At 52.7% G+C, this 21,556-nt stretch overlaps 4 non-coding genes across 4 annotated transcripts; all 4 read right to left on the reverse strand.

The window, feature by feature from the left end:
• Window positions 1-1,255: 1,255 nt before the first annotated feature.
• LOC135228178 (U2 spliceosomal RNA) lies at window positions 1,256-1,446 on the reverse strand. Its single transcript, XR_010318508.1, has one exon. It is a non-coding gene; the product is annotated as a U2 spliceosomal RNA (small nuclear RNA).
• Window positions 1,447-7,868: 6,422 nt separating this feature from the next.
• On the reverse strand, window positions 7,869-8,059 carry LOC135228179 (U2 spliceosomal RNA). The gene has a single exon (XR_010318509.1). It is a non-coding gene; the product is annotated as a U2 spliceosomal RNA (small nuclear RNA).
• A 6,422-nt stretch (window positions 8,060-14,481) lies between these two features.
• On the reverse strand, window positions 14,482-14,672 carry LOC135228180 (U2 spliceosomal RNA). The gene has a single exon (XR_010318510.1). It is a non-coding gene; the product is annotated as a U2 spliceosomal RNA (small nuclear RNA).
• A 6,422-nt stretch (window positions 14,673-21,094) lies between these two features.
• On the reverse strand, window positions 21,095-21,285 carry LOC135228181 (U2 spliceosomal RNA). Its single transcript, XR_010318511.1, has one exon. It is a non-coding gene; the product is annotated as a U2 spliceosomal RNA (small nuclear RNA).
• Between the last annotated feature and the right edge of the window lie 271 nt (window positions 21,286-21,556).

Here is a 21,556-nt window from a genome sequence, read left to right on the forward strand (position 1 = left end):
CGCTGCCATCGAGTCGATTCCAACCCACAGCGACCCTACGGGACAGAGCAGAACCGCCCCGTAGAGTTGCCAAGGAGGGCCCGGCGGATGGGAACTGCCGAGCTCTTGGTGAACAGCCGCAGTGCTTAACCACTAGGCCCCCAGGGTTTCCACTTGGTATATAGAGTGCCAGTGTAACCGTTATACCACTGGAGGTACTCGCACGCTCCCCCCTCTGGTCCTTCGCGCTCTCTATCACTCATACATCTCGTTACACGTATGCACGCGCAATACAAAAGTGTGCCTGTTGTACGTTGTTGTTGCTCTTAGGTGCCATCCGGTCGGTTCCGACTCATAGCGACCCTACGTACGGCGCCATCCCCCCAATCGTCGTTGTGCTTAAGCCACTGTGTCGATCCACCTCACTGAGGGTCTTCCCTCTTTTTCGCTGACCCTCTCTACTTTACCAAGCATGGCGCCCTTCTCCAGGGACTGATCCCTCCTGACGACGCGTCCGAAGTATGTGTGTGGGCGCCGTCCTTGCTTCCAGGAGCATGCTGGTTGTACTTCTTCCAAGACAGGTGCGTTGGTTCTTTTGGCAGTCCACGGTAGTAGTATCGCCAGTATTCTTCTCCGACACGAAGATCCCAAGGCGTCAATTCTCCTTTCGGTCTTCTTTATTCGTCGTCCAGCTTTCGCATGCGTAGGAGGCGATTGCAAAGACCACGGCTTGGGTCAGGCGCACCTCAGTCTCCAAGGCGACGCCTTGGCTTTTCAGCACTTTAAAGAGGCCTTTTGCAGCACATTCGCCCAACGCAAGGCGTCTTTTGACTTCCTGACTGCTGCCTCCGTGGGTGTTGAGCCTGTTGTATAAGGTGTGCGACGTATGTATTCCAGCTGACGAATAGGCCGTACCCGGGTTGATGTGCAGGGCCAGCCCTGAGCCCCGGTGGCAGCGTCCACTTGATGTCCCTGTGCACACGTGGTCAGAGCCCACTAGGGCCAGAGGAGGCGGCGCTTCCCAAAGCGGTGAAACACCGAATTTTCTGCAGCGCGGTGGGTGGACCCCAGGGGGGGCCTGAGCGGCAAACCCGCCCGGTAGGCTTGTTCAGAGGTGTGGCAGACGTGAGGACCCGAGCTGCTGTCTCGCCGGCGAAGAGGAGACATTACTCCGTAAGGCGCCCCGGCTGGAAGACGCGGGCGCCGGATAAACGCAAAAGACAAGGAGAAGCGCGCCATTTCTGCTGCTGTTAGACCGCCGGTTGTGGTCCCCGCAGGGGGGTGCACCGTTCCTGGAGGTACTGCAATACCAGGTCGATGCGTGGAGTGGACGGAGCAAGCTCCTATTCCAACTCCCAGCTCCAAAAATCCATTTAATATATTGTCCTCGGATAGAGGACGTATCAGATATTAAACTGATAAGAACAGATACTACACTTGATCTTAGCCAAAAGGCCGAGAAGCGATGCCGGGCTCCGCCCCCCTCGCCGGGGCACTGCTCCCCTCACACATCTTCAGCTCACGGTGAGCACACACAGCCTCAACCCAGGACTCACCCGCTCTCCTACTTTTGCCACCGTTCTGCTGTCAGAACCTCAGCGAATACGTGGCTTGGCAGGTTGATACTTATTGGGGCCTTTTGCACCTTTTAACTTTTCAGCTCCCCTAGCTTCCGGGCGAAACAGACATTTCTCATTTGCATGAACCGCCCACACGGGCCTTCTCCGGCTCGGCGGGACCGCCCCCTCGCCTTGGAACCCAAACCCAAACCCAAACCCAGCCGCACGTAAATCAACAGAGAGGATGGGGTGGGACAGCTCCTTCAGCCGCGTCGCCCTGGGAAAAAGGAGGAAAAACCCAGGACGAGCAAGACGCAAACCGCTCTATGAGGTTTTTCTTTCAAATCCTTAAACGCACAGCTACGCTGAAAGGGTTTCCCAGTGTCCTCCTAACCGTATACCACCTCCACACACGTATGTATATAGACATATACGGATAAGTGTACACACACGTATCTCGATTTCACCTTCTCTCTCTCCCTCCCTCTCTTTTATGATGATGAGGATTTATTTACCATTAATTTTCTTCTTTTCTTCTTGGTGGGCGTCGCCAGAGTACAGTCCCCCGGGCAATGCAGGCGATGACAGGTTCACCGGGTGGACCGGCGACTCCTGGGTACGGGGCCCTCCGTGGGGAGGACACAGCTTCGCGGTAAATCCAGTCCTCTCCTGCGAGGGGAGGAGCATTCCAGGCACAAGGAGCCACCAGTTCAGACGCCCTAAGGAGGTTCCCGAGGAAGAGCGTGGGAGGCCGGGGTGGCTGAGGCTGACCTGCCCGCTACAAATTGGGAGTTTTCCCACTACCCCGGGTCGGGATGCCAAGCGGTAAGCTCCGGGGGCCCCAGGGGCTCCCTCTCACTTCCGGCCTGCTAGCTCCCACTACTCCCTCAGGTTTGGTAATTTGCTACAACGACTCACAGAACTCGGGAAAGCGCTCTGCTTAGGATTACAGTTTTATTACAGCAAAAAGGATACAAACGAAGAGACGCAGAGCCTGAGGCCTGGGAGCGTTCCCAACGCGGAGCTTCCACGTGCCAAAAAGGGATGCGCTACCCTCGCCCCTGCATGGATGCCTTTCACCAACCGGGAAGCCCGGGGAGCTTCCGAGTCCAGAGCCTTTATCGAAGCCTCATTAAGCAGGCAGGATTGATTGAATCGTGCCTCCCCACCCCCCCACCCCACCCCCCGCCCCGCGCCCTGCAGTCAACTGAGTCCTTCTGGCCTGGCCAACCCCCACCAAAGAGGCACCTCATTAGGTGGTGTGGTCTGGAGCCCTCATCCAAGACACTTCACTCACTGGGGCACGGTCCCAACGTTTTAGAGGCTATCATCTCTCAGGGACCAAGGATAAAGACCAAATGCTTTGGGCAAAGTTAAAGCCTCCGCCCCACAGAGACTTAGAGGGACATGCCAACCAAACGCAACAAGTGATCCCGGACTGGCTCCTGGGCCAGGAAAACAAATGGCAGTAAGGGGCTCTGTTGAGATGATTGGCGAAATCTGAACACGGGCCGTAGATTATAGTATGGGGGTCAAGGTTAAGGAGCTGAGATCAGGCCAGGGTGTTGGAAGGATCATCTGCGCGGGTGTTGCCATCACCGGGAATCGCGACAGGAGTAAGTCGGCGAGAGACAGTGAGCCGGCAGCTAAAATCCCCAAGGAATGAGCGGGTGCGCAGTAGGACGGGAGACCCGCGGCTGGACCGATGGCGGGAAGGAGGTGAGGGAGTGGGTGGTATGCCACTCGAAGCTGAACTCCAGGCTGGGGTCGGGGGCAGTCAGGGAAGATGGACGTTGAGGACCACCGCAGAGAGAAAGAGAACACCCACCGCGCCCCCGTCCCTCCTAGCATTGCTGTCATACATCTCACTTATCCATAAGCTATAATCATCCAGTAGAGCGTTGCCACTATTATTATTTTAAATAAATGGTTATGCGAGATCGGTTAAGCACAAGAAAAAATAGAATATTCGGTTTTACCCTCATGTTATTTCTTCTCGAACGCTCTTCCTTTCTTTCTGTCCATCCGAGTCTCGGATCTATGTAATTTTCCTTCTCCCTGAAGAACTCCTTTTAGCATTTCTTGCAGGGCGGGTCTAGTGCCAACAATTCCCGCAAGTTGTGTTTGACTGGGAAAGTCTTTAAATCCTGGGGCACAGAATTCTAGGTTGCTGTCTTTCCTTTCAAGACTTTAAATATGTCGCTCCACTCTCTCCTCGCTTGCACGGTTTATGAAGAGAAGTCTGATGTAACTCTTACCCTTGTTCCTTTATAGCTAAGGTGGCTTTTCGTTTGTTTGTTTGTGTTTTGGCTTCTTTCAAGATTTTACCTTCAATTTTCTGCAGTTTGAATGGAATATGATGTGCCTAGGTTTAGGCTTTCGATTGGTTTTGTTCTGGTTTTGTTTCTCCTGCTCGGTGTTCTCTCAGCCCCCTATGCTTTGGTCCCTACGGACAGTTCTGGACAGGTATCAGCCATTATTACGTTATTACATTACGTGACATTCCATTACGTATCTCTTCTGTTCCGTTCTCTCTTTCTTCTCCTTCCGGTCTTTCCATGGCTCGTTTGTTACATCACTTGTGGTTGTCCCACGGTTCCTGGATGCTCCTCCTTTTCCTCAGTCTTTTCTTCTGCTTACTTTTCCGTTTGGGGGAGTTTCTATTGACATGTCTCCACGCTCACTGATTCTTTCCTCAGCCATGTCCGGTCTACGGATGAACATTCTTCATCCCTGTTACAAGGTTTTGTTTCGTCTTTCTTTCTAGATTTTCTTTTGATACTTAAGAGTTTCGGCCTCTCTGCTGACATTGCCATTAGAGCGTAGTAATCATAGTTATTATAAATCTCGATCTGATATTGCCCAAATCTGCAATATCGGACTCTGTTTCTGATGCCTGCCCTGTCTCTTTGGACTGTTTTGTTTTGTTTTTCCCTCGCAATCTTTTGTTGAAAGCCGGCCATCACGTACCAGGTCAAAGGAACTGATGTTCTCTCAAGCTGTAATCCCTGGCAAAGCCCCGATGTTAGGCCCAGAGGCAGCGGTGATTCTTTGTATTGGCGTGTGTGCCTCTCCGGTTTTCTGGACGATAATTTGCCCCGCGAACTCTATTCCCTGATGGGTGTAAAACGAGTCGTTGATGTCCACTTTTTCAGTTTTTTCTTGTGGTGAGGACAGGACTGGTGGTTCAGAGCCGTTGACATGCCGGACCCGAAACCAGGATTCGGTCCGAAGTTACTTTAACTTTTAAGATCAATGTAATGCACTACGTTAACAGACTAAAAAGGAAGAAATTACCTCAAAGTTGTTATTGCTGTCGTTAGGTGACATCCAGTCGATTTCGACTCATAACCGACCCCATGTGACAGAGAACTGCCCCATAGGCTTTCCTAGGCTATCATCTTTATGAGAGCGGTTTGCCAGGTCGTTCTCCCAAGGAGCTGCTGGGCGGGTTCGAACTGCCAACCTTGTGGTTAGCAGCCCAAGCACCTAAGTGTTGTGCCACCGGGGCTCCTTGCTCATCTCGAGGGGTATAGAAAAAGCATTTGACGAAATTCAACACCAATTCATGATTTAAAAAACAACCAAGTTTGGAGTAAAATGGAACGTCTACCCGATAACGGGCAGCTAAGAAAATCTAGAGTTGACATACCTCATGGTGAAAGACTGAATATCTTTCCTGTACGATCAACAACAAGGCAAGAAAGTCAGGTTTGCACCAGGTCTACTCAACATTGGACTAGGGAACCAGGGCGACAAGGCAGTAGAAGAAGGAGGTGAAGGAGGAGTAGGAGGAAGAAGAGGATAAGGAGAAGGAGAGGAAGGAGGAGGAGGAGGAGGAGAAGAAGGAAAAGGAGAAAGTGAAGAGGAAGGAGAAGGAGAAAAGACATACAGGGGATTGGAAAAAGCAGCAGTAAACCTCACAATACCCTCAAGGAAAATAACTTCACAAGAAAAACATGTGCAAAACTTTTACAACCGCCTTGTACGAATACACCACGTTTCGTTTTTTCCCGTTCGTCCGTTGACGGATGTGTTGGCTGTTTCCGCCTTTGGGCTATTTTGAAAACTGTTGCAATGAGCAAGTTTAGCTCCTGTGTGGTCTTATGCCTTCACTGGATTCTCTGGGTGGTGCAAATGCTTAACTGCTTGCTGCTAGCGGGAACCTGGAGGTTCACGCCCACCCAGAGGCAGCTTTCATAACAATAAACAGCCTAGGCAACCCTACGGGGGGTGGGGGGGAGGGGCAGCTCTGACTCCAGGGCACCTAACAACTACAATAGGCAGAAGAGCTGGCGAAGGGGCGGGTGTTCAAGGCAAAAGAAAGCGCCTGAGCAAAGTCAGGGAAGGGAGAAGAAAAAGCAGGGTGTGTTTGCAAGGCGGGATTCCCCCGGGCGGTGCAAAGCACTCGACGACGGCTAACCTAAAGGTTGGAAGTCGGAGTCCACCCAGAGGCACCTCGGAAGAAAGGCCTGGCGGTGGTCCGCCTCCAAAGGGTGAGTCATCGAAACGCCCGTGGAGCACAGTTCTACTCGGACACAGGTGGGGTTGTCATGGGGCTGGGATCGATTCAACGGCAACAACTGGTTGGCTGGTATATATACCTAGGAGGGGGAGCGCTGGGTCATACGGTGACTCCATGTTTGTTTGAGTGTCTGAGGAACCGCCGGGCTTCTCCAAAGCAACTGGAACGAACGTGGTGGTACGCTCCCCCCAGCAACGGACGAGGGTTGCACTTTCTGTGCATTCTCATCAAAACGCGCCCTACCTCTTTGTTTTACGCCTTCGTCGCTGGAGTCTAGGGTTTACAGCATCCGTCTCTAACTTATCTCCAGCATTAAAAGCAAAAAACCAAACCCACTGCCCTCGACTCGATTCCGACTCACAGCGGCCCTATAGGACAGAGTAGAACCGCCCCACAGAGTTTCCAAGGAGCTCCTGGCGGATTCCAACCGCCGACCTTTTGGTCAGCAGCCATAGCACTTACCCACTACGCCACCGGGGTTTCCAGCATTACCACCAACTAATACCATCCGACTTGATTAAAAAAACGAAGACAAAACCCAAACCAAACCCGCTGCCATCGAGTCGATTCCAACCCACAGCGACCCTACGGGACAGAGCAGAACCGCCCCGTAGAGTTGCCAAGGAGGGCCCGGCGGATGGGAACTGCCGAGCTCTTGGTGAACAGCCGCAGTGCTTAACCACTAGGCCCCCAGGGTTTCCACTTGGTATATAGAGTGCCAGTGTAACCGTTATACCACTGGAGGTACTCGCACGCTCCCCCCTCTGGTCCTTCGCGCTCTCTATCACTCATACATCTCGTTACACGTATGCACGCGCAATACAAAAGTGTGCCTGTTGTACGTTGTTGTTGCTCTTAGGTGCCATCCGGTCGGTTCCGACTCATAGCGACCCTACGTACGGCGCCATCCCCCCAATCGTCGTTGTGCTTAAGCCACTGTGTCGATCCACCTCACTGAGGGTCTTCCCTCTTTTTCGCTGACCCTCTCTACTTTACCAAGCATGGCGCCCTTCTCCAGGGACTGATCCCTCCTGACGACGCGTCCGAAGTATGTGTGTGGGCGCCGTCCTTGCTTCCAGGAGCATGCTGGTTGTACTTCTTCCAAGACAGGTGCGTTGGTTCTTTTGGCAGTCCACGGTAGTAGTATCGCCAGTATTCTTCTCCGACACGAAGATCCCAAGGCGTCAATTCTCCTTTCGGTCTTCTTTATTCGTCGTCCAGCTTTCGCATGCGTAGGAGGCGATTGCAAAGACCACGGCTTGGGTCAGGCGCACCTCAGTCTCCAAGGCGACGCCTTGGCTTTTCAGCACTTTAAAGAGGCCTTTTGCAGCACATTCGCCCAACGCAAGGCGTCTTTTGACTTCCTGACTGCTGCCTCCGTGGGTGTTGAGCCTGTTGTATAAGGTGTGCGACGTATGTATTCCAGCTGACGAATAGGCCGTACCCGGGTTGATGTGCAGGGCCAGCCCTGAGCCCCGGTGGCAGCGTCCACTTGATGTCCCTGTGCACACGTGGTCAGAGCCCACTAGGGCCAGAGGAGGCGGCGCTTCCCAAAGCGGTGAAACACCGAATTTTCTGCAGCGCGGTGGGTGGACCCCAGGGGGGGCCTGAGCGGCAAACCCGCCCGGTAGGCTTGTTCAGAGGTGTGGCAGACGTGAGGACCCGAGCTGCTGTCTCGCCGGCGAAGAGGAGACATTACTCCGTAAGGCGCCCCGGCTGGAAGACGCGGGCGCCGGATAAACGCAAAAGACAAGGAGAAGCGCGCCATTTCTGCTGCTGTTAGACCGCCGGTTGTGGTCCCCGCAGGGGGGTGCACCGTTCCTGGAGGTACTGCAATACCAGGTCGATGCGTGGAGTGGACGGAGCAAGCTCCTATTCCAACTCCCAGCTCCAAAAATCCATTTAATATATTGTCCTCGGATAGAGGACGTATCAGATATTAAACTGATAAGAACAGATACTACACTTGATCTTAGCCAAAAGGCCGAGAAGCGATGCCGGGCTCCGCCCCCCTCGCCGGGGCACTGCTCCCCTCACACATCTTCAGCTCACGGTGAGCACACACAGCCTCAACCCAGGACTCACCCGCTCTCCTACTTTTGCCACCGTTCTGCTGTCAGAACCTCAGCGAATACGTGGCTTGGCAGGTTGATACTTATTGGGGCCTTTTGCACCTTTTAACTTTTCAGCTCCCCTAGCTTCCGGGCGAAACAGACATTTCTCATTTGCATGAACCGCCCACACGGGCCTTCTCCGGCTCGGCGGGACCGCCCCCTCGCCTTGGAACCCAAACCCAAACCCAAACCCAGCCGCACGTAAATCAACAGAGAGGATGGGGTGGGACAGCTCCTTCAGCCGCGTCGCCCTGGGAAAAAGGAGGAAAAACCCAGGACGAGCAAGACGCAAACCGCTCTATGAGGTTTTTCTTTCAAATCCTTAAACGCACAGCTACGCTGAAAGGGTTTCCCAGTGTCCTCCTAACCGTATACCACCTCCACACACGTATGTATATAGACATATACGGATAAGTGTACACACACGTATCTCGATTTCACCTTCTCTCTCTCCCTCCCTCTCTTTTATGATGATGAGGATTTATTTACCATTAATTTTCTTCTTTTCTTCTTGGTGGGCGTCGCCAGAGTACAGTCCCCCGGGCAATGCAGGCGATGACAGGTTCACCGGGTGGACCGGCGACTCCTGGGTACGGGGCCCTCCGTGGGGAGGACACAGCTTCGCGGTAAATCCAGTCCTCTCCTGCGAGGGGAGGAGCATTCCAGGCACAAGGAGCCACCAGTTCAGACGCCCTAAGGAGGTTCCCGAGGAAGAGCGTGGGAGGCCGGGGTGGCTGAGGCTGACCTGCCCGCTACAAATTGGGAGTTTTCCCACTACCCCGGGTCGGGATGCCAAGCGGTAAGCTCCGGGGGCCCCAGGGGCTCCCTCTCACTTCCGGCCTGCTAGCTCCCACTACTCCCTCAGGTTTGGTAATTTGCTACAACGACTCACAGAACTCGGGAAAGCGCTCTGCTTAGGATTACAGTTTTATTACAGCAAAAAGGATACAAACGAAGAGACGCAGAGCCTGAGGCCTGGGAGCGTTCCCAACGCGGAGCTTCCACGTGCCAAAAAGGGATGCGCTACCCTCGCCCCTGCATGGATGCCTTTCACCAACCGGGAAGCCCGGGGAGCTTCCGAGTCCAGAGCCTTTATCGAAGCCTCATTAAGCAGGCAGGATTGATTGAATCGTGCCTCCCCACCCCCCCACCCCACCCCCCGCCCCGCGCCCTGCAGTCAACTGAGTCCTTCTGGCCTGGCCAACCCCCACCAAAGAGGCACCTCATTAGGTGGTGTGGTCTGGAGCCCTCATCCAAGACACTTCACTCACTGGGGCACGGTCCCAACGTTTTAGAGGCTATCATCTCTCAGGGACCAAGGATAAAGACCAAATGCTTTGGGCAAAGTTAAAGCCTCCGCCCCACAGAGACTTAGAGGGACATGCCAACCAAACGCAACAAGTGATCCCGGACTGGCTCCTGGGCCAGGAAAACAAATGGCAGTAAGGGGCTCTGTTGAGATGATTGGCGAAATCTGAACACGGGCCGTAGATTATAGTATGGGGGTCAAGGTTAAGGAGCTGAGATCAGGCCAGGGTGTTGGAAGGATCATCTGCGCGGGTGTTGCCATCACCGGGAATCGCGACAGGAGTAAGTCGGCGAGAGACAGTGAGCCGGCAGCTAAAATCCCCAAGGAATGAGCGGGTGCGCAGTAGGACGGGAGACCCGCGGCTGGACCGATGGCGGGAAGGAGGTGAGGGAGTGGGTGGTATGCCACTCGAAGCTGAACTCCAGGCTGGGGTCGGGGGCAGTCAGGGAAGATGGACGTTGAGGACCACCGCAGAGAGAAAGAGAACACCCACCGCGCCCCCGTCCCTCCTAGCATTGCTGTCATACATCTCACTTATCCATAAGCTATAATCATCCAGTAGAGCGTTGCCACTATTATTATTTTAAATAAATGGTTATGCGAGATCGGTTAAGCACAAGAAAAAATAGAATATTCGGTTTTACCCTCATGTTATTTCTTCTCGAACGCTCTTCCTTTCTTTCTGTCCATCCGAGTCTCGGATCTATGTAATTTTCCTTCTCCCTGAAGAACTCCTTTTAGCATTTCTTGCAGGGCGGGTCTAGTGCCAACAATTCCCGCAAGTTGTGTTTGACTGGGAAAGTCTTTAAATCCTGGGGCACAGAATTCTAGGTTGCTGTCTTTCCTTTCAAGACTTTAAATATGTCGCTCCACTCTCTCCTCGCTTGCACGGTTTATGAAGAGAAGTCTGATGTAACTCTTACCCTTGTTCCTTTATAGCTAAGGTGGCTTTTCGTTTGTTTGTTTGTGTTTTGGCTTCTTTCAAGATTTTACCTTCAATTTTCTGCAGTTTGAATGGAATATGATGTGCCTAGGTTTAGGCTTTCGATTGGTTTTGTTCTGGTTTTGTTTCTCCTGCTCGGTGTTCTCTCAGCCCCCTATGCTTTGGTCCCTACGGACAGTTCTGGACAGGTATCAGCCATTATTACGTTATTACATTACGTGACATTCCATTACGTATCTCTTCTGTGCCGTTCTCTCTTTCTTCTCCTTCCGGTCTTTCCATGGCTCGTTTGTTACATCACTTGTGGTTGTCCCACGGTTCCTGGATGCTCCTCTTTTTCCTCAGTCTTTTCTTCTGCTTACTTTTCCGTTTGGGGGAGTTTCTATTGACATGTCTCCACGCTCACTGATTCTTTCCTCAGCCATGTCCGGTCTACGGATGAACATTCTTCATCCCTGTTACAAGGTTTTGTTTCGTCTTTCTTTCTAGATTTTCTTTTGATACTTAAGAGTTTCGGCCTCTCTGCTGACATTTCCATTAGAGCGTAGTAATCATAGTTATTATAAATCTCGATCTGATATTGCCCAAATCTGCAATATCGGACTCTGTTTCTGATGCCTGCCCTGTCTCTTTGGACTGTTTTGTTTTGTTTTTCCCTCGCAATCTTTTGTTGAAAGCCGGCCATCACGTACCAGGTCAAAGGAACTGATGTTCTCTCAAGCTGTAATCCCTGGCAAAGCCCCGATGTTAGGCCCAGAGGCAGCGGTGATTCTTTGTATTGGCGTGTGTGCCTCTCCGGTTTTCTGGACGATAATTTGCCCCGCGAACTCTATTCCCTGATGGGTGTAAAACGAGTCGTTGATGTCCACTTTTTCAGTTTTTTCTTGTGGTGAGGACAGGACTGGTGGTTCAGAGCCGTTGACATGCCGGACCCGAAACCAGGATTCGGTCCGAAGTTACTTTAACTTTTAAGATCAATGTAATGCACTACGTTAACAGACTAAAAAGGAAGAAATTACCTCAAAGTTGTTATTGCTGTCGTTAGGTGACATCCAGTCGATTTCGACTCATAACCGACCCCATGTGACAGAGAACTGCCCCATAGGCTTTCCTAGGCTATCATCTTTATGAGAGCGGTTTGCCAGGTCGTTCTCCCAAGGAGCTGCTGGGCGGGTTCGAACTGCCAACCTTGTGGTTAGCAGCCCAAGCACCTAAGTGTTGTGCCACCGGGGCTCCTTGCTCATCTCGAGGGGTATAGAAAAAGCATTTGACGAAATTCAACACCAATTCATGATTTAAAAAACAACCAAGTTTGGAGTAAAATGGAACGTCTACCCGATAACGGGCAGCTAAGAAAATCTAGAGTTGACATACCTCATGGTGAAAGACTGAATATCTTTCCTGTACGATCAACAACAAGGCAAGAAAGTCAGGTTTGCACCAGGTCTACTCAACATTGGACTAGGGAACCAGGGCGACAAGGCAGTAGAAGAAGGAGGTGAAGGAGGAGTAGGAGGAAGAAGAGGATAAGGAGAAGGAGAGGAAGGAGGAGGAGGAGGAGGAGAAGAAGGAAAAGGAGAAAGTGAAGAGGAAGGAGAAGGAGAAAAGACATACAGGGGATTGGAAAAAGCAGCAGTAAACCTCACAATACCCTCAAGGAAAATAACTTCACAAGAAAAACATGTGCAAAACTTTTACAACCGCCTTGTACGAATACACCACGTTTCGTTTTTTCCCGTTCGTCCGTTGACGGATGTGTTGGCTGTTTCCGCCTTTGGGCTATTTTGAAAACTGTTGCAATGAGCAAGTTTAGCTCCTGTGTGGTCTTATGCCTTCACTGGATTCTCTGGGTGGTGCAAATGCTTAACTGCTTGCTGCTAGCGGGAACCTGGAGGTTCACGCCCACCCAGAGGCAGCTTTCATAACAATAAACAGCCTAGGCAACCCTACGGGGGGTGGGGGGGAGGGGCAGCTCTGACTCCAGGGCACCTAACAACTACAATAGGCAGAAGAGCTGGCGAAGGGGCGGGTGTTCAAGGCAAAAGAAAGCGCCTGAGCAAAGTCAGGGAAGGGAGAAGAAAAAGCAGGGTGTGTTTGCAAGGCGGGATTCCCCCGGGCGGTGCAAAGCACTCGACGACGGCTAACCTAAAGGTTGGAAGTCGGAGTCCACCCAGAGGCACCTCGGAAGAAAGGCCTGGCGGTGGTCCGCCTCCAAAGGGTGAGTCATCGAAACGCCCGTGGAGCACAGTTCTACTCGGACACAGGTGGGGTTGTCATGGGGCTGGGATCGATTCAACGGCAACAACTGGTTGGCTGGTATATATACCTAGGAGGGGGAGCGCTGGGTCATACGGTGACTCCATGTTTGTTTGAGTGTCTGAGGAACCGCCGGGCTTCTCCAAAGCAACTGGAACGAACGTGGTGGTACGCTCCCCCCAGCAACGGACGAGGGTTGCACTTTCTGTGCATTCTCATCAAAACGCGCCCTACCTCTTTGTTTTACGCCTTCGTCGCTGGAGTCTAGGGTTTACAGCATCCGTCTCTAACTTATCTCCAGCATTAAAAGCAAAAAACCAAACCCACTGCCCTCGACTCGATTCCGACTCACAGCGGCCCTATAGGACAGAGTAGAACCGCCCCACAGAGTTTCCAAGGAGCTCCTGGCGGATTCCAACCGCCGACCTTTTGGTCAGCAGCCATAGCACTTACCCACTACGCCACCGGGGTTTCCAGCATTACCACCAACTAATACCATCCGACTTGATTAAAAAAACGAAGACAAAACCCAAACCAAACCCGCTGCCATCGAGTCGATTCCAACCCACAGCGACCCTACGGGACAGAGCAGAACCGCCCCGTAGAGTTGCCAAGGAGGGCCCGGCGGATGGGAACTGCCGAGCTCTTGGTGAACAGCCGCAGTGCTTAACCACTAGGCCCCCAGGGTTTCCACTTGGTATATAGAGTGCCAGTGTAACCGTTATACCACTGGAGGTACTCGCACGCTCCCCCCTCTGGTCCTTCGCGCTCTCTATCACTCATACATCTCGTTACACGTATGCACGCGCAATACAAAAGTGTGCCTGTTGTACGTTGTTGTTGCTCTTAGGTGCCATCCGGTCGGTTCCGACTCATAGCGACCCTACGTACGGCGCCATCCCCCCAATCGTCGTTGTGCTTAAGCCACTGTGTCGATCCACCTCACTGAGGGTCTTCCCTCTTTTTCGCTGACCCTCTCTACTTTACCAAGCATGGCGCCCTTCTCCAGGGACTGATCCCTCCTGACGACGCGTCCGAAGTATGTGTGTGGGCGCCGTCCTTGCTTCCAGGAGCATGCTGGTTGTACTTCTTCCAAGACAGGTGCGTTGGTTCTTTTGGCAGTCCACGGTAGTAGTATCGCCAGTATTCTTCTCCGACACGAAGATCCCAAGGCGTCAATTCTCCTTTCGGTCTTCTTTATTCGTCGTCCAGCTTTCGCATGCGTAGGAGGCGATTGCAAAGACCACGGCTTGGGTCAGGCGCACCTCAGTCTCCAAGGCGACGCCTTGGCTTTTCAGCACTTTAAAGAGGCCTTTTGCAGCACATTCGCCCAACGCAAGGCGTCTTTTGACTTCCTGACTGCTGCCTCCGTGGGTGTTGAGCCTGTTGTATAAGGTGTGCGACGTATGTATTCCAGCTGACGAATAGGCCGTACCCGGGTTGATGTGCAGGGCCAGCCCTGAGCCCCGGTGGCAGCGTCCACTTGATGTCCCTGTGCACACGTGGTCAGAGCCCACTAGGGCCAGAGGAGGCGGCGCTTCCCAAAGCGGTGAAACACCGAATTTTCTGCAGCGCGGTGGGTGGACCCCAGGGGGGGCCTGAGCGGCAAACCCGCCCGGTAGGCTTGTTCAGAGGTGTGGCAGACGTGAGGACCCGAGCTGCTGTCTCGCCGGCGAAGAGGAGACATTACTCCGTAAGGCGCCCCGGCTGGAAGACGCGGGCGCCGGATAAACGCAAAAGACAAGGAGAAGCGCGCCATTTCTGCTGCTGTTAGACCGCCGGTTGTGGTCCCCGCAGGGGGGTGCACCGTTCCTGGAGGTACTGCAATACCAGGTCGATGCGTGGAGTGGACGGAGCAAGCTCCTATTCCAACTCCCAGCTCCAAAAATCCATTTAATATATTGTCCTCGGATAGAGGACGTATCAGATATTAAACTGATAAGAACAGATACTACACTTGATCTTAGCCAAAAGGCCGAGAAGCGATGCCGGGCTCCGCCCCCCTCGCCGGGGCACTGCTCCCCTCACACATCTTCAGCTCACGGTGAGCACACACAGCCTCAACCCAGGACTCACCCGCTCTCCTACTTTTGCCACCGTTCTGCTGTCAGAACCTCAGCGAATACGTGGCTTGGCAGGTTGATACTTATTGGGGCCTTTTGCACCTTTTAACTTTTCAGCTCCCCTAGCTTCCGGGCGAAACAGACATTTCTCATTTGCATGAACCGCCCACACGGGCCTTCTCCGGCTCGGCGGGACCGCCCCCTCGCCTTGGAACCCAAACCCAAACCCAAACCCAGCCGCACGTAAATCAACAGAGAGGATGGGGTGGGACAGCTCCTTCAGCCGCGTCGCCCTGGGAAAAAGGAGGAAAAACCCAGGACGAGCAAGACGCAAACCGCTCTATGAGGTTTTTCTTTCAAATCCTTAAACGCACAGCTACGCTGAAAGGGTTTCCCAGTGTCCTCCTAACCGTATACCACCTCCACACACGTATGTATATAGACATATACGGATAAGTGTACACACACGTATCTCGATTTCACCTTCTCTCTCTCCCTCCCTCTCTTTTATGATGATGAGGATTTATTTACCATTAATTTTCTTCTTTTCTTCTTGGTGGGCGTCGCCAGAGTACAGTCCCCCGGGCAATGCAGGCGATGACAGGTTCACCGGGTGGACCGGCGACTCCTGGGTACGGGGCCCTCCGTGGGGAGGACACAGCTTCGCGGTAAATCCAGTCCTCTCCTGCGAGGGGAGGAGCATTCCAGGCACAAGGAGCCACCAGTTCAGACGCCCTAAGGAGGTTCCCGAGGAAGAGCGTGGGAGGCCGGGGTGGCTGAGGCTGACCTGCCCGCTACAAATTGGGAGTTTTCCCACTACCCCGGGTCGGGATGCCAAGCGGTAAGCTCCGGGGGCCCCAGGGGCTCCCTCTCACTTCCGGCCTGCTAGCTCCCACTACTCCCTCAGGTTTGGTAATTTGCTACAACGACTCACAGAACTCGGGAAAGCGCTCTGCTTAGGATTACAGTTTTATTACAGCAAAAAGGATACAAACGAAGAGACGCAGAGCCTGAGGCCTGGGAGCGTTCCCAACGCGGAGCTTCCACGTGCCAAAAAGGGATGCGCTACCCTCGCCCCTGCATGGATGCCTTTCACCAACCGGGAAGCCCGGGGAGCTTCCGAGTCCAGAGCCTTTATCGAAGCCTCATTAAGCAGGCAGGATTGATTGAATCGTGCCTCCCCACCCCCCCACCCCACCCCCCGCCCCGCGCCCTGCAGTCAACTGAGTCCTTCTGGCCTGGCCAACCCCCACCAAAGAGGCACCTCATTAGGTGGTGTGGTCTGGAGCCCTCATCCAAGACACTTCACTCACTGGGGCACGGTCCCAACGTTTTAGAGGCTATCATCTCTCAGGGACCAAGGATAAAGACCAAATGCTTTGGGCAAAGTTAAAGCCTCCGCCCCACAGAGACTTAGAGGGACATGCCAACCAAACGCAACAAGTGATCCCGGACTGGCTCCTGGGCCAGGAAAACAAATGGCAGTAAGGGGCTCTGTTGAGATGATTGGCGAAATCTGAACACGGGCCGTAGATTATAGTATGGGGGTCAAGGTTAAGGAGCTGAGATCAGGCCAGGGTGTTGGAAGGATCATCTGCGCGGGTGTTGCCATCACCGGGAATCGCGACAGGAGTAAGTCGGCGAGAGACAGTGAGCCGGCAGCTAAAATCCCCAAGGAATGAGCGGGTGCGCAGTAGGACGGGAGACCCGCGGCTGGACCGATGGCGGGAAGGAGGTGAGGGAGTGGGTGGTATGCCACTCGAAGCTGAACTCCAGGCTGGGGTCGGGGGCAGTCAGGGAAGATGGACGTTGAGGACCACCGCAGAGAGAAAGAGAACACCCACCGCGCCCCCGTCCCTCCTAGCATTGCTGTCATACATCTCACTTATCCATAAGCTATAATCATCCAGTAGAGCGTTGCCACTATTATTATTTTAAATAAATGGTTATGCGAGATCGGTTAAGCACAAGAAAAAATAGAATATTCGGTTTTACCCTCATGTTATTTCTTCTCGAACGCTCTTCCTTTCTTTCTGTCCATCCGAGTCTCGGATCTATGTAATTTTCCTTCTCCCTGAAGAACTCCTTTTAGCATTTCTTGCAGGGCGGGTCTAGTGCCAACAATTCCCGCAAGTTGTGTTTGACTGGGAAAGTCTTTAAATCCTGGGGCACAGAATTCTAGGTTGCTGTCTTTCCTTTCAAGACTTTAAATATGTCGCTCCACTCTCTCCTCGCTTGCACGGTTTATGAAGAGAAGTCTGATGTAACTCTTACCCTTGTTCCTTTATAGCTAAGGTGGCTTTTCGTTTGTTTGTTTGTGTTTTGGCTTCTTTCAAGATTTTACCTTCAATTTTCTGCAGTTTGAATGGAATATGATGTGCCTAGGTTTAGGCTTTCGATTGGTTTTGTTCTGGTTTTGTTTCTCCTGCTCGGTGTTCTCTCAGCCCCCTATGCTTTGGTCCCTACGGACAGTTCTGGACAGGTATCAGCCATTATTACGTTATTACATTACGTGACATTCCATTACGTATCTCTTCTGTGCCGTTCTCTCTTTCTTCTCCTTCCGGTCTTTCCATGGCTCGTTTGTTACATCACTTGTGGTTGTCCCACGGTTCCTGGATGCTCCTCTTTTTCCTCAGTCTTTTCTTCTGCTTACTTTTCCGTTTGGGGGAGTTTCTATTGACATGTCTCCACGCTCACTGATTCTTTCCTCAGCCATGTCCGGTCTACGGATGAACATTCTTCATCCCTGTTACAAGGTTTTGTTTCGTCTTTCTTTCTAGATTTTCTTTTGATACTTAAGAGTTTCGGCCTCTCTGCTGACATTTCCATTAGAGCGTAGTAATCATAGTTATTATAAATCTCGATCTGATATTGCCCAAATCTGCAATATCGGACTCTGTTTCTGATGCCTGCCCTGTCTCTTTGGACTGTTTTGTTTTGTTTTTCCCTCGCAATCTTTTGTTGAAAGCCGGCCATCACGTACCAGGTCAAAGGAACTGATGTTCTCTCAAGCTGTAATCCCTGGCAAAGCCCCGATGTTAGGCCCAGAGGCAGCGGTGATTCTTTGTATTGGCGTGTGTGCCTCTCCGGTTTTCTGGACGATAATTTGCCCCGCGAACTCTATTCCCTGATGGGTGTAAAACGAGTCGTTGATGTCCACTTTTTCAGTTTTTTCTTGTGGTGAGGACAGGACTGGTGGTTCAGAGCCGTTGACATGCCGGACCCGAAACCAGGATTCGGTCCGAAGTTACTTTAACTTTTAAGATCAATGTAATGCACTACGTTAACAGACTAAAAAGGAAGAAATTACCTCAAAGTTGTTATTGCTGTCGTTAGGTGACATCCAGTCGATTTCGACTCATAACCGACCCCATGTGACAGAGAACTGCCCCATAGGCTTTCCTAGGCTATCATCTTTATGAGAGCGGTTTGCCAGGTCGTTCTCCCAAGGAGCTGCTGGGCGGGTTCGAACTGCCAACCTTGTGGTTAGCAGCCCAAGCACCTAAGTGTTGTGCCACCGGGGCTCCTTGCTCATCTCGAGGGGTATAGAAAAAGCATTTGACGAAATTCAACACCAATTCATGATTTAAAAAACAACCAAGTTTGGAGTAAAATGGAACGTCTACCCGATAACGGGCAGCTAAGAAAATCTAGAGTTGACATACCTCATGGTGAAAGACTGAATATCTTTCCTGTACGATCAACAACAAGGCAAGAAAGTCAGGTTTGCACCAGGTCTACTCAACATTGGACTAGGGAACCAGGGCGACAAGGCAGTAGAAGAAGGAGGTGAAGGAGGAGTAGGAGGAAGAAGAGGATAAGGAGAAGGAGAGGAAGGAGGAGGAGGAGGAGGAGAAGAAGGAAAAGGAGAAAGTGAAGAGGAAGGAGAAGGAGAAAAGACATACAGGGGATTGGAAAAAGCAGCAGTAAACCTCACAATACCCTCAAGGAAAATAACTTCACAAGAAAAACATGTGCAAAACTTTTACAACCGCCTTGTACGAATACACCACGTTTCGTTTTTTCCCGTTCGTCCGTTGACGGATGTGTTGGCTGTTTCCGCCTTTGGGCTATTTTGAAAACTGTTGCAATGAGCAAGTTTAGCTCCTGTGTGGTCTTATGCCTTCACTGGATTCTCTGGGTGGTGCAAATGCTTAACTGCTTGCTGCTAGCGGGAACCTGGAGGTTCACGCCCACCCAGAGGCAGCTTTCATAACAATAAACAGCCTAGGCAACCCTACGGGGGGTGGGGGGGAGGGGCAGCTCTGACTCCAGGGCACCTAACAACTACAATAGGCAGAAGAGCTGGCGAAGGGGCGGGTGTTCAAGGCAAAAGAAAGCGCCTGAGCAAAGTCAGGGAAGGGAGAAGAAAAAGCAGGGTGTGTTTGCAAGGCGGGATTCCCCCGGGCGGTGCAAAGCACTCGACGACGGCTAACCTAAAGGTTGGAAGTCGGAGTCCACCCAGAGGCACCTCGGAAGAAAGGCCTGGCGGTGGTCCGCCTCCAAAGGGTGAGTCATCGAAACGCCCGTGGAGCACAGTTCTACTCGGACACAGGTGGGGTTGTCATGGGGCTGGGATCGATTCAACGGCAACAACTGGTTGGCTGGTATATATACCTAGGAGGGGGAGCGCTGGGTCATACGGTGACTCCATGTTTGTTTGAGTGTCTGAGGAACCGCCGGGCTTCTCCAAAGCAACTGGAACGAACGTGGTGGTACGCTCCCCCCAGCAACGGACGAGGGTTGCACTTTCTGTGCATTCTCATCAAAACGCGCCCTACCTCTTTGTTTTACGCCTTCGTCGCTGGAGTCTAGGGTTTACAGCATCCGTCTCTAACTTATCTCCAGCATTAAAAGCAAAAAACCAAACCCACTGCCCTCGACTCGATTCCGACTCACAGCGGCCCTATAGGACAGAGTAGAACCGCCCCACAGAGTTTCCAAGGAGCTCCTGGCGGATTCCAACCGCCGACCTTTTGGTCAGCAGCCATAGCACTTACCCACTACGCCACCGGGGTTTCCAGCATTACCACCAACTAATACCATCCGACTTGATTAAAAAAACGAAGACAAAACCCAAACCAAACCCGCTGCCATCGAGTCGATTCCAACCCACAGCGACCCTACGGGACAGAGCAGAACCGCCCCGTAGAGTTGCCAAGGAGGGCCCGGCGGATGGGAACTGCCGAGCTCTTGGTGAACAGCCGCAGTGCTTAACCACTAGGCCCCCAGGGTTTCCACTTGGTATATAGAGTGCCAGTGTAACCGTTATACCACTGGAGGTACTCGCACGCTCCCCCCTCTGGTCCTTCGCGCTCTCTATCACTCATACATCTCGTTACACGTATGCACGCGCAATACAAAAGTGTGCCTGTTGTACGTTGTTGTTGCTCTTAGGTGCCATCCGGTCGGTTCCGACTCATAGCGACCCTACGTACGGCGCCATCCCCCCAATCGTCGTTGTGCTTAAGCCACTGTGTCGATCCACCTCACTGAGGGTCTTCCCTCTTTTTCGCTGACCCTCTCTACTTTACCAAGCATGGCGCCCTTCTCCAGGGACTGATCCCTCCTGACGACGCGTCCGAAGTATGTGTGTGGGCGCCGTCCTTGCTTCCAGGAGCATGCTGGTTGTACTTCTTCCAAGACAGGTGCGTTGGTTCTTTTGGCAGTCCACGGTAGTAGTATCGCCAGTATTCTTCTCCGACACGAAGATCCCAAGGCGTCAATTCTCCTTTCGGTCTTCTTTATTCGTCGTCCAGCTTTCGCATGCGTAGGAGGCGATTGCAAAGACCACGGCTTGGGTCAGGCGCACCTCAGTCTCCAAGGCGACGCCTTGGCTTTTCAGCACTTTAAAGAGGCCTTTTGCAGCACATTCGCCCAACGCAAGGCGTCTTTTGACTTCCTGACTGCTGCCTCCGTGGGTGTTGAGCCTGTTGTATAAGGTGTGCGACGTATGTATTCCAGCTGACGAATAGGCCGTACCCGGGTTGATGTGCAGGGCCAGCCCTGAGCCCCGGTGGCAGCGTCCACTTGATGTCCCTGTGCACACGTGGTCAGAGCCCACTAGGGCCAGAGGAGGCGGCGCTTCCCAAAGCGGTGAAACACCGAATTTTCTGCAGCGCGGTGGGTGGACCCCAGGGGGGGCCTGAGCGGCAAACCCGCCCGGTAGGCTTGTTCAGAGGTGTGGCAGACGTGAGGACCCGAGCTGCTGTCTCGCCGGCGAAGAGGAGACATTACTCCGTAAGGCGCCCCGGCTGGAAGACGCGGGCGCCGGATAAACGCAAAAGACAAGGAGAAGCGCGCCATTTCTGCTGCTGTTAGACCGCCGGTTGTGGTCCCCGCAGGGGGGTGCACCGTTCCTGGAGGTACTGCAATACCAGGTCGATGCGTGGAGTGGACGGAGCAAGCTCCTATTCCAACTCCCAGCTCCAAAAATCCATTTAATATATTGTCCTCGGATAGAGGACGTATCAGATATTAAACTGATAAGAACAGATACTACACTTGATCTTAGCCAAAAGGCCGAGAAGCGATGCCGGGCTCCGCCCCCCTCGCCGGGGCACTGCTCCCCTCACACATCTTCAGCTCACGGTGAGCACACACAGCCTCAACCCAGGACTCACCCGCTCTCCTACTTTTGCCACCGTTCTGCTGTCAGAACCTCAGCGAATACGTGGCTTGGCAGGTTGATACTTATTGGGGCCTTTTGCACCTTTTAACTTTTCAGCTCCCCTAGCTTCCGGGCGAAACAGACATTTCTCATTTGCATGAACCGCCCACACGGGCCTTCTCCGGCTCGGCGGGA

This window comes from Loxodonta africana, chromosome 18 (assembly GCF_030014295.1).
Source record: "Loxodonta africana isolate mLoxAfr1 chromosome 18, mLoxAfr1.hap2, whole genome shotgun sequence".
NCBI lineage: Eukaryota > Metazoa > Chordata > Mammalia > Proboscidea > Elephantidae > Loxodonta > Loxodonta africana.